The sequence below is a fragment of the Miniopterus schreibersii genome, assembly GCF_964146895.1.
Source record: "Miniopterus schreibersii genome assembly, chromosome: 19".
Taxonomy (NCBI): Eukaryota; Metazoa; Chordata; class Mammalia; order Chiroptera; family Miniopteridae; genus Miniopterus; species Miniopterus schreibersii.
Window position 1 is genome coordinate 35537306 of NC_138119.1, and position 13600 is coordinate 35550905.

Sequence of the window (13600 nt, forward strand, 5' to 3'; positions counted from 1 at the left end):
GCTGACTGGCTCACACTTGAGAAATCTAATGTAGATGGTTGAGGTGTGGGGATGTAGCTGCACTCCCAGAGTTTGTCTGGGCAAACAGTGTTTCCCATGGACAAGATGAAGCCCTGGAGGAAAAGGGATTGGTATGGTGTTGCTCAGCCTCTGTTCAAAAGGACCTCTTGCAAGGGGGAGGGGCCTTGAGAGAAGAGAGCTGGGGATAAACCTCTGCTGGATACCTAGTGCTGTGGAAGCATGGGGGAAAGGGAAAGTCTCTGTGGGGAGCCCATGAAAGAACCTTAAGGGAGCAATAGGCTTTAAAGTCTGGAATGTTCAGAGAGCAGCAGCTTGATCACCTTGGTGAACATCTTGGTCCTGTCCAAACACACCCAGCCCCAGCAGAGGACACCAGAAGCTGTGGGGTGCTGAAAACTTCAGTGTACTCAAGGCCAGTCACAAAGAGCATGTGACATTGGCCTGTGACAGAGACCTTCCAAAAAACTGGGAGTCCTAGTAGATCTACCTAATATATAAAAACAAACCCAAACAGGCAGCCAAAATGGGGAGACAAAAAAACAAGCCCCATATGAAGAACAAAAGAATTTGCTAGAAGAGCTAAATGAAATGGAGATAAACAATCTATCAGATATAGAGTTCAGAATACTGATTATAAAGATGCTCAACAGCATGAAGAAAGATATAGAAACTATGAAGGAAATTAAGAATGACATAGCAGAAATAAAGAATACATTGGAAGGAATAAACAGCAGATTAGAGAAGCTGAGGATCGGATCAGCGAATTACAAGACAGGGTAGAAAAAAATCACTCAATCAGAGAACTTCCCTAACCTGGTCAAAGAAAAAGTTACACAAATTCAGGAGGCACAGAGAGTCCTAAGCAAGAACAACCCAAAGAGGCCCATGCCCAGACACATCATAATTAAAATGACAAAAATTAAAGACAAAGAGAGAATCTTAAAGGCAGCAAGAGAAAAGCAATCTGTTAACTACAAAGGAGCTCCCATAAGGCTGTCAGCTGATTTCTCATCAGAAACTCTACAGGCCAGAAGGAAATGGCATGAAGTGTTCAAGGTAATGCAAAGCAAGGATCTGAAACCAAGAATACTCTATCCAGCAAGGTTATTATTCAAGATAGATGGTGAAATAAAGGGCTTTCCAGACCAAAAAAAAAAAAAAGCTAAAGAAATTTATCACCACCAAACCAGCATTGCAAGAAATGTTAAAGGAACTGCTGTAATAAGAAGTTGAAATAGAGATAATGAGACACATAGGCATAAAGAAATAAAAGGGCAATAGATAAGTACCTATCAATAATAACCTTAAATATAAATGGATTAAATGTTCCAATCAATAGGCATAGGGTAGCTGAATGGATAAGAAAACAAGACCCAAATATATGCTGTTGACAAGAGACCCACCTCAGAATAAAAGACTCACACATGCTGGGGAAACAAACAACTTCTGGAGGAATTTAAAGGAGAGATTGACAGCAATACAGTAATAGTAGGGGACTTTAACACCCCACTGACTTCACTTGATAGATCTTTCAGACAAAAAATCAACATGGAAACAGTGACTCTAAATGACACACTAGACCAGATGGATTTAATCGGCTTTTACAGAACATTCCATCCCGTAGCTGCAGAATAGGCATTCTCCTCAAGTGCACATGGGGCATTCTCAAAGATAGACCACATAGTAGGACACAAAACAAGTCTCTACAAGTTCAAGGAGATGGAAATCACATCAAGTATCTCCTCAGACATTTACACCATGGAGTACTACGCAGCTATTAAAAAGGAAGGATCCCTTACCCTTTGAGACAGTATGGTGGGACCTGGAGAGTATTATGCTAAGCAAAATAAGCCAGTCAGAGAAAGATAAGTGTCACATGATGTCACTCATATGTGGAATCCCATTAAGAAAATAAACTGATGTACAAAATAGACCAAGAGAAATAGAAGCATGGAACAGACTGATGAATCTCGGAGGGAAGGCGGAGAGTGGGGTGGAGGGTGAGAAGAAATTAACATAAGAATTTACATGCATATATGTATAACCCATGGACACAGACAATAGTGTGGTGAAGGCCTGAAGGGAGGAATACAGGGTGGAGGGGATCAATGGAGGAAAAAAGGGGACATTTGTAATACTTTCAACAATAAAGATAAATTTTTTTAAAAACAACAAAACTTTCAATGAAGCATGTCTCTGGTATGTCTGAAGACATAAATGATTCAGGTTTTTTAAACTCCAAAATAATAGTATCACACCAGCAGAAATACTAGTATTTCAGGATTTTAAGTAGCACAGAGTACCAGACTAGTAGACCATTGAAAACTGATACTGTAAATAATTTTTTGTGGACAAGTGGGAGCCAATAAGATGTTCAAACAAAGAAATAACAAAGATATATAGGCATAGACATACAACCCTGTTAGAGTTGTAAGAACTGTAGAGGGTGTTAAGCCCACCTCTTTCTGCCAAAAGGTCAGCAACTTCAGCATGAGTCACTGACAATGCACATTGGAAACTGATTCATGAGGGGAGGAAAGATGAGAGAAAGCCATGGAATATATCTGTTATTTCTCCCTCATTTATTTACCTTTATTATTATTTTTTTAAGTAAAAACAGTTCTCTGAATCTCCTTTGAAGAATTGCCTGCACTCCTTGTAGCTCATGTGGTTTGGATGGGTTTGACTTCCCCTTCAACTCCAGAGATGGTAGAAAGTGATTTGTTCAGAAATTAAGCACTGTCTCAAATTTGTCAAATGATTCTGAGATCCAGGATTTCTGTTCCTGTGAGGTGGTGGGGGAGCTCTTTGTTTCCAGTTAGACTGAAGGGCTTAAAACTGTTACAGCCATCATGTGACCTAGGGGTAGGCTAGGAGCCACTAGATAAAGTTTGAGGCTAAAGGCAACAGAGGGAGAGGCAGAGTTGGAGGCCGCAGAAGAAACCAGAAAGCAAGAGTATTATCTGAGCTTCTACCCGGTAAGCCTGAAACAGTTCTGAAGTTTTCTTTTTCTTCTTTTTTTAAATTGAATATATTGGAGCGACATTGGTTAACAAAATAAAGTAGGTTTCAGGTGTACAATTTTCTAATACATTAGCTGTGTGTTGTACTGTGTATTCACCACCCCAAGTCAAGTGTCCTTCCATCACCATTTATCCCCCTTGACCCTCTCCTAACTCCCCCATCCCCCTTTCCGTCTGGTAGTCACCACACTACTGTCTGCGTCAATGAGTTTGCTTGTTGCTTAATTCCTTCACCTTTTTCACCCAGCTCCCCAACAGGCCCCACCCCCACAGCTGTCAAACTGTTCTCTGCTTCAATGAGTCTGTTTCTATTTTGTTTGTTAGTTTATTTTGTTCCTTAGATTCCACATGAGTGGAAATCATATGGTGCTTGTTTTTCTCTGACTGGCTTATTTCACGTAGCAAAATATTCTCCAGGTCCATTCATACTGTTTCAAAAGGTAAAATTTCCTTCTTTTTTATAACTGCATAGTATTCCGTTGTGTAAATGTACCACACCTTTTTTATCCACTCATCTACTGATGGGCTCTTGGGCTGCTTTCCTGTCTGGGCTATTGTAAATAATGCTGCAATGAACATAGGGGTGCATATATTGTTTCAAATCACTGTTTTGGGTTTCTTCGGATACAGCATAATGCTGGCCTTGTAAAATTAGCTTGGGAGCCTTCCCTCCTCTTGAATTTTTTGAAATAGTTTGAGAAGGATAGTTGTTAGTTCTTCTTTGAATGTTTGGTAGAATTCTCCTCCTGTGAAGCCATCCAGTCCAGGACTTTTGTTTGTTGGGAGTTTTTGGGTGTGTTTTTTATTACTGCTTCAACTTCATTAGTTGTAACCTACTTGGTTTTGGAAGATTGTATGTTTCTAGGAATTTATCCAGTTTGTCCAAATTGTCCAATTTGTTGGCATATAGTTGTTCATATTTTCTTACAATCCTTTGTATTTCTGTGGTATCAGTTGTTACTTCTTTTTCATTTCTGACTTTACTTATTTGGTCCTCTCTCTTTTTTTTCTTGATGACTCTGGTTAAGTGATTGTCAATCTTTTTATCTTTTCAAGGAACCAGCTCTTGGTTCCATTGATCATTTTTATTGTTGTTTTTTAAAAAAGATTCTATTTTGTTTATTTCTATTCTGATCTTTATTATTTCCTTTCTTCTATTCACTTTGGGCTTTGCTTGTTGTTCTATTTCTAATTTCTTTAAGTGTAAAGTTAAATTTTTTTATTTGAGATTTTTCTTGGTTTTTGATGTAGGCCTGAAATGGTACGAATTTCCCTCTTAGGACTGTTTTTGCAGTGTCCCATAGATTTCCAGTTGTTGTGCTGTCATTTTCATTTATTTCAAGGTATCTTCTGATTTCTTTCTTGATCTCATTGTTACCTCATTCATTGTTTAGTAATATGTTATTTAGCCTCCATGTCTGTGTGCTTTTCAGGTTTTTTTTCTTGTGATTGATTTCTAGTTTCATATCATTATGATCAGAGAAGATGCTTGATATGATTTTAATCTTCTTAAATTTATTGAGACTTGTTTTGTGCCTTAACATGTAGTCTATCCTAGAAAATGTTCCATATGCACTTGAAAAGAATGTACTGGTTTAGGGGTGAAATGCTCTGAAGCTATCAATTAAATCCATCTGATCTAGTGTGTCACTTAAGGCTGGTGTTTCCTTGTTGATTTTCCATCTGTAAGATCTATCCACTGATGTCAATGGGATGTTAAAATACCCTACTATGACTGTATTACTGTCAATCTCTCCCTTTATGTTCATCAAAATTTGCTTTATATATTTCAATGATCCTATGTTGGTTGCATGAATGTTTACAAAGGTTATATCCTCTTGTTGGATTGTTCCCTTTATCATTATGTACTGTCCTTTGTCTCTCACTATAGTCTTTTTTAAAAAGTCTATTTGCTACCCCAGCTTTTTCTTCCTTTCCATTTGCATGACATATCTTTTTCCATCCCTTTACTTTCAGTCTGTGTATATCTTTCATTCTGAGGTAGGTCTCTTGTAAACAGCATATATATGGGTCCTGTTTTCTTATCTATTTGGCTACCCTATGTCTTTTGAGTGGAGTATTTAAGCCATTTACATTTAAAGTGATTATTGATTGGTACATAGTTATTGCCATTTTACTCTTTTAACTATGTTCCTATTCTCTTTTTCCTTTCTCCTTCCTTCTTTCCTTCCTTCCTTCTTTCCTTCCTTCCTTCCTTCCTTCCTTCCTTCCTTCCTTCCTTCCTTCCTTCCTCCCTCCCTCCCTCCCTCCCTCCCTCCCTCCCTCCCTCCTTTCTTTCTTTCTTTCTTTCTTTCTTTCTTTCTTTCTTTCTTTCTTTCTCTTTCTTTCTTTCCCCTTCTCTTCTCTCTCTCTCTCTCTCTCTCTCTCTCTCTCTCTCTCTCTCTCTCTCTATCTATCTCTATCTATCTCTATCTCTATCTCTATCTCTATCATCTCTATCTCTATCTCTATCTCTATCTCTATCTCTATCTCTATCTCTATCTCTATCATCTCTATCTCTATCTCTATCTCTATCTCTATCTCTATCTCTATCTCTATCTATCTCTTTCTCTTTATTCTTCTCCATCTTCTTCTTAAACAAGTCCCTTTAACATTTCTTGTAATATTTGTTTGGTGGTAACAAACTCCTTTAGCTTTTTCTTGTCTGGGAAACTTTTTATTTCTCCTTCAATTTTAAATGCTTTCCTTGCTGTGTAAATTAGTCTTGGTTGTAGATCCTTGTTTTTCATCACTTTGAATAGTTCAGGCCCATCCCTGCTGGACTAAAATGTTTCTGTTGAGAAATCAGCTGACAGTCTTATGGGAGCTTCCTTGTAGATAATTGTCTTTCTTTTGCTGCTTTTAAGATTCTCTCTTTATCTTTAAACTTTACCATTTTAATTATGATGTGTCTTGGTGCGGGCCTCTGGGTTCATCTTGTTTGGGACTCTCTGTGCTTCCTGGACTTGTGTGTCATTTTTTCTTCAACAGGTTGGGGAAGTTTTCAGTCATTATTCTTCAAATAGATTCTTGATCCCTTGCTCTCTCTCTTCTTCTGGTACTCCTATGATGCGAATGTTGTTATACTTCATGTAGTCCCAAAGGCCCCTTAAACCACTCTCATTTTTTAAAAGTCTTTTTTCTATTTGTTGCTCTGATTGGGTGTCGTTTTTTTAACCTTAGCTCTCAAGTCGCTGATTCAGTCCTCTGCTTCATCCAACATACTGTTTATTCCTTCTAGTGTATTCTTCATTTCAGATATTGTGTTCTTCATTTCTGACTGGTTCTTTTTTATGGTTTCTATGTCCTTTTTCATGCTGTTGGCATCCATATAACCATTTTTAAAAACTTGATACCTGATAATTTCCTTGCCTCAGTTTCATTTATCTCTTTTTTGGAGATTTCTCCTGTTCTTTCATTTGGAGCATTTTTTTTGTCTCCCCATTTTGGTTGCCTCTTTTTGTTTCTTTCTAGGTATTATGTAGATCTTCTATGATTTCCAGTCTTGGTAGGGTGGCCTTATGAAGTAAGTGTCCTGTGGGACCCAGTGGTGTAGTCTCCTTGATCACCTGAGCTTGGTGCTCCAAGAATGTTCCTTGTGTGGGTTATGTGGGCTGTCCTGCTGTAATTGAGTCTTGATTGCTATTGGGCAGTTTGTGTATGGGGTTAACCCCCAGGCTCCTTGACTGTGAGGATCAACCCTGACACAGTGTGCAAACTGCTGTGCAGGTGTTTACCATACAAAGAGGAATTCGCCTCAGTAGAGTCTGGTCCCTGCCAAGATCTCCTTTTGGATATGCCACTTGTGAAGCTAAATGGATCCTGCTCTGATATTATCTGAAGCTTGCCAATGGGTGTGTTGGTTTTGTGGCCTCTTTGGAAGGACTCTAATGTAGGCCAATGTCAGACACTGCCTGTGACTGGCTCTGGGTAACCTGTTTGGAGCTACAAAAAGACACTTTTTTTAAAAAAAAATTATAAGTCAAATTTTAAAAATATTTTTTTATTGATTTCAGAGAGAGAAAGGGAGAGGGAGAGAGAGAGATAGAAACATTAATGATGAGAGAGAGTCATTGATCAGCTGCCTCCTGCTTGCTCCTTACTGGGGATTGAGCCCGCAACCCAGGCACGTGCCCCGACCAGGAATTGAACCACAATCTTCAGGATCATAGGTCAGTGTTCAACTGCTGAGCCATGCCAGCCAGGCAAAGTGATCCACTTTTTGTGGCTGCCTCTGCTGAGACTGGGTGTGTGTGAGGGAAGGACAAAATGTCCACCAAGGCTGGTTTTTATGAGCACTCTGCCAAGGGGCAGGTCAGCAAAAGTCCCAAGGCACCTCAAGATCCACATATGCCTGCCTCCAGCTGCCAGCTGCCTGTTAGGCTGTGTCACTGAAAGAGCCTCTGGAGGTACTTGAGTTGCATGAAGTAGGTTCTCAGTGAGTCACCAGGTACAGGCAAGTGATGTTCACCAGATCAATACAGGTTCAAACTTGGTGCCTGAGGCCACTCAGCAAATGCCCAGGGTTTACCAAGTCTAGCTGCCATTCACTGGGTGCTCACACACCTTTTGGTGGGACAGTCTCAGGAAGTCATCAGATGAGGCCATCAGAGTTTAACAGTCCCATACAGAGAAAGATTTGGCAGTGTGAAGGTAGGACTCTGGTCGGCATGAGAGAGGAAATGACCCCTATCCTTGAGCCACACCACTCAGCCTGTCTCACATTCTGCTGGGATCATGAGCTCAGCAGGGCAGGGTCACTGGAATTTGGGAGGGTAGAGTTAGTGGATCACCCCTAAGGGGAAGGCACAGGTGAAGCTTGGGGGAAGGTGAGGTGGGGAAGGGCCCCAACCCCAGAGCCACACAACTAAGTCTGTCCTGGTTTCTGCCCAGGCCTGGGCAGGGCAGAATCATCAGGAGTTGGGAGGATGGGGCTACCAGGAACCTGGAAGGTGGGGCTAGCAGATCTCCCATGAAAGGGGGGCATCCATCAGGTTCATGGGAAAGTGAGGGGAATAACCCCATGCCAAAGCTACACAACTCAGTCACTGATACTCCCTGAGCCTGCCTGGACCTCTACACCCTAGCCCAGGCAGCTGATTCCTCAGCAAGGTGGTAGCTCCTCAGGGTGAGGTGACAGGGAGTCCAGAGGGTGGGGCTATCGCATTTTCCTAGGGCTGATGACATAAGGAGGTGAGTACTCCACCCAAGAAAGATGGCATCTGCAGTACGGGAGAGTGACACTCAGCACAGGGATCCTGACAACTGTCCCTTCAGCTCTCTCCTCAGAGCCACAAACCCCAGTCTGTCCTCATACAACTCTAGTCTACTCTGCTGGAGTCCAGGTTGAGTGGCTGCAGATGAGATTTTGTGCATTGGCCCTTTAAGATGGCACTTGTGTCTCGAGCATACTCTCTGACAGACAGAATCCCCGCTGATTTTCACAGCCAGATGTTATGTGGGTGCCTCTTCCTGGCTCTGGTGCTCTGTGTTGGGGAGCCCAGTGTAGGACTGAAACATGACACTTCTCAGGGGGCACCTTTGCAGTTGAGATGTCCCTTTGGAATCTCAGCTGCCACCTGTGGGAGTGAGGCTAGCCCCTTTTGTGTCTCCACCCTTCCTACCAATCTCAATGTGGCTTCTTCTTTAAATCCTTGGCTATAAGACTTCTGTTCAGTTAGTCTTCAGTTGGTTATTCAGGTTGATTGCTCTATATCTTAGTTGTAATTCCAGTTTGGTCCTGGGAGGAGGTTAGTGTAACAGCCACTTACTCCACCACCTTCCTGGATCCTCTTAGATATATTTTCACCTACATATTGAAGCCAAGCACATGCTTTCTTTGGCCCTCGCTTTCCTATGCTTTGGCCACAAAACAGGAGCCGCCACCTTGACTGCAGTTCTTAAGTTTTCAACAATGTGGGCTAACAGATTTTTTTTTTCTTTTTTCCTGTTAAACTAAGTTTTCTGCCCCTTGTAACTGAAAGAATTCTAAATGATATTGAAGGAAAAAACCCAGGAATCTATCAATCAGGGCAGAGGTAGGAAAAAAGACTTATTGGTGAGAAGTCATGAAGGAAAAACAGTCTCAATTTCACATTAGATGGATATTATACATACTAAATATCATATAAATTTCTATTCCCTGCCTCATAGAAGTTTAGCAGTATAATATCTGTGGCTCATGTGGTAGGCTCAGATGTTAGATAGACTACCCAGGCTCTGCCACTTAGGATCTGTGCATCTCTGGGCAAGTTGCTTCTGTGTTCTCTAACCTGTTTCTTTCTCTATGAAATGGTTATAGGACCTATCATTTGAGTTACTGGGAGGATTAAATGCCACACTGCATGTAAAAGGTTTAGCACAATGCCAGGTAAGCACTCAACATTAAATAAAAATAATTATTATTGATTTCTTTTTTCTTTTCCAAACTTACTGGGGAAAATAATTTGTTGAAGGTGAAACTACCAATGTTACCTGCCTCAGTGTATAGCTTTACCTAGAGGTGACCCTTAATGAAAGACATAACCCTTCTGTCTAAGGGTGCTCTTAATTAAAGAGGTCACACTTCTCCTGTCCAAGGCTTATCCTTCCTCCTTTCTTCTTTATTATACTTTCTCCCACCTCCTTAGGGATTCTGCCCTATCAATTATTCCTTTTTGTCTTAGTTGTTTCCTCTCTACTGGCAGTTTTCTCCTATTTTGTAAAATATTCTCCTATACTAAAATAATTCCTTCCTTGACTTTCTTTCAGTAGTTCCCAAAGTGTGATCTGAAGAGCCCCTATATCAGAATCACCTTGGGTGCCTGTTTAAAATGCAGAGTCCTGGGCTCTACCCAGATATAGTAAGACATATTGGTGCTCTGGAACCTACATGCTACCAAACATTCCAAGTGACTCTGATGTTCTATGAAGCTGGAGAAAGTATTTACCTACTCATTACCCTCTCTCAAGTACTCTGTGGTTCTTTCACTTCCCCATGTTCCTCAAATCTTCAAAAACACCAAGCCCTGCACCCCCACACCAATTTTGCAGAAACCATTAAAGAAAAAAAAATCCTCCAATTTCCTCACTATAAATATAACTCCACTCATGACTATTCTATCTTCTTTCCTTCCTGTCAGCATGGAAAATATGTACTTTCTCCTTCTGAGGCTAACCTTAACTTCAGGAACCAAACACCGTCAGCTACTGTACTTGTTCATCTCCTTTTGTTGGCTAAACTTCTTGACGATGTCTACACTTACTCCCACTCACCGTCTATTTAATTTCCACCCCACTATTTCACTGAAACTGCTCTCACTACTGACCAAAGATTACTTTGTTGTCAAATCCAATGGACACTTGGTCCGTACATTACTTGACCCTCAGTTCCTTTGATACAGTTATCCATTCTCTTCTTCTTAGAATCTTTCTTCTCTTAGCTTTTGATGCCTGTCTTTTCTTTCTATCTCTCTGCCACTTCTTCTCAGGTTTCTTTTTCTCTGCCTTTCCCTTAAATGATGGGGTTCCTCAGAGTCTTGTTCTAGCCCCCCTCTTTTTTTTCTACCCACTCATCCTGTGAATCTTATCCACTCCCATTGTTTCAAATAACAACTATGGGCAGAGGAGTCCCATGACTTTTTCTGAGCTCCAGACCCACATAATCAATTGTTGAGGGGGTATTTCTACTCAGATGCCTCACAGGTACCTTATAATGTACAAATCCAAAGTTAACTTGCTAACTTCTGCTCAACCTTCTTCCACGTGAATGGCATCCTCTGCCAGTGGCCCAGGCAGGAGCTGAGGAGTCATCCTTGACCCTGTCCTCCCTCTCAGTCTCCACTGTTAATTCTGCCTCCTGAAGGTCTCACACTGGGAATGCTGCAGCAGCCTCCTGACGGACTTTTCTCCAGTTTTGCTCCCTTCCAATCCAGGGTGATATCCCAGAGGAAAAGGTCACAGTTACACTGGCCATTCCAATTTAAATACTTGCTGTAGTTAAGTTTAAAATTAGGCTCCAAGCTGGCAGTCAACCAAGGCAAAAAGGAAAGTCATCTTCATACTTGTTGTTGTTATTGTTAATTCTCAGCTGAAGGTATTTTTTCCATTGATTTTTAGAGAGAGTGGACAGGAGGGAGGGAGGGGGAGAGGGAAAGAGAGAGGGAGAAACATCAATGTGAGAGAAACACATCGATTGGTTGCCTCCCACACTCACTCAGAACAGGGCTGGGGATTGAAGATACAACCCAGATATGTGCCCTTAACCGGGAAGCAACACTCTAACCACTGAACCACACCTGCCAGGGCTATATGTTTTAATGCTTGTTCTAATGCTAACACTTTAGTCTAAAACAAATTTCTCAGGAGGAGATTTATATTGGGAGCAATAAGTGATGTAATGGACAATATCCTCAACAACATTTCAATAATATATCCTATATGTTCATTCAGCAAGTATGTATGGACTACTTACTATGAACCTGGCACTGTGCTCACTACTGGAGATAAAACAGTGAATGTGGTTGTTTCTTATCTAATCTTATGAATAAAACCTAGTTTTGGCATAGTATTAAAAGACAATTTGGACATAATAAAAACTGTAGATTTTATTAAAATCTGCTCAAATTAACCAAAAAGAAAAAAAAAAAAAAAAAAAGACAATTTGGTGGGCAGAGGGCTTATTTCCCAAGCCAGCACCACCTGGTGGTAAAACCAGGGTCACAATAAGTGTTTCATTCTCCCCATCCCCCAACTCTGGAGCTGTTGCCAAAGCATAATTTCAAGATTTCTACCCTCTCTTTTAAACTTCAGATTAGTTACTACCACTGCCAGCACTACCATACTTCACACATCAAATATTTGTAGGACTCCCCAGGCTAGTCTCACATGTGCTGATAAACAGTGCTTTCAATTAACAAAAGGAATCTCTCATTTTCCAACCAAACCAGCTCTGGCTTACTGCAGAGACCTGCTGAGACATCCCCAGCACCGCCACACACCCCACACCCCAACCACGCATGTGCACCTGCCCCAGTAGGATGAACCACTGCTATTGCTCATAGAGGTCAAAGGTGCTGTTCACCATGCCTGACAAGTCTGGCCCAGGCTGCCAGAATGCAGGTGTGGAGGAGGGTGCCTGTCCATTAGGCAGAAGGTACTGGCACCCAGATGCCAATGTTCCATTGCCTTGAAGGGGCTCTGATGTGCTAAAATCCTCAGAGATGCTGAAGCTGCTCAAATACCAGGGCCCCTCTGCACTATAAAGCGGTTACCACCTTTTCATTGAAGTGTTGAGAACAGTTCTCTCCAACCCAAATGTAACAAAAGGGGGTTACATTTCATGACACAGGTTCCAAAGCCCTGCTGTCTGGTGCTCCTGATGCCTTAGGTGGGCTATAGAACAACAGCTTTCAGTTTCTAATCACAACAGGACAACAATAAGACTCTGACAGGCGAGTCCACGGGCTAGGCCAGGGGAAACACTGTGACAATGTGCAGTGTCCCAAAATGACCCTTCCCTCACAGTAGGAGATGCAGAAACTTCTAGCTTGGTGAACAAGTTTAAACTCACTCAGGAGCCATACCTCGTAAGCATGTTACCTTCACATATGGCCCAGTTTGATCCAAGGATAGAATTCAGAATGACGAAAGAACTGGTTAGATGCTATATGTTCAGACTCTCCTCACAAATGCCTCTGCTCTCCATGGGACCGAAGGCCTTCAGACAGACACCGGTGGTCCGACTGCGTCCTGCTGCCAGGGTCTGGGACACAGCCTGGGGTGGCTGTATACTCAAGAGAACCAGGCCAGCAGGTGCTTAAAGTTGTCCACTTCTTTGTAACTTACGGTCCTTAGGCACGGGGACACCTGCAGACAACGCCTGGAGTTTTCCACGAGAAAATATTCAGGATGTAAGTAAACACATCAGTGAGCTCAAAGTTCTGCGTGTTTTCGACGATTTAAGCCTCTTTAGACACAGAGGGTAGGGGGCGGGTAGTAAATGAAGATGAAATATAAAGGGCCTAGTGCCGCCCTTTGCAAATAGTAATAACTGAGTAAGTGTCTCGGCTCTTAGCTTCAGCAACCCTACTTCCAGGACTTCAGTGAAATCTACTACATGGGCTGGACCCCAAATACCGCCCCGCACACCCAGTTCTTTCCGCTGTCCTCGCGTTTCCTACGCTATTCGGCCGGGCAAACGAGCGGATGCGCTCCCGGTGCAGTGGCCGCCGGGTCGGGATTAGACCCGCACCAGGTGGGACGGGGCGGGGCAATAGCCCGCCCGGGGAAGGCCCCCCGCGCGCAGCCTCCTGGGAGTTGTAGTTCTAGCCGCTCGGCTCCGAGGGGCGAGGCGGGGGCACCGCTTCTCCCGTGCTCCTCCGCGCGGCCTCCCGAGCGGGACCTGGCTGCGCCCGGCGGCGGCTGCAGTTTGCGCGGAGAAAAGTGGAATCCAGTCGTCTGTCAGTGGGGCGCTGCCGCCGAGGAACTCGGGGCTGGTTCCTGTCCCTTCAGGACTGCTGCAGGCCCAACTTGGACCACAAGTTCAAGGTCCAGAGAGGGCGAAAGCTAAGGAGCCC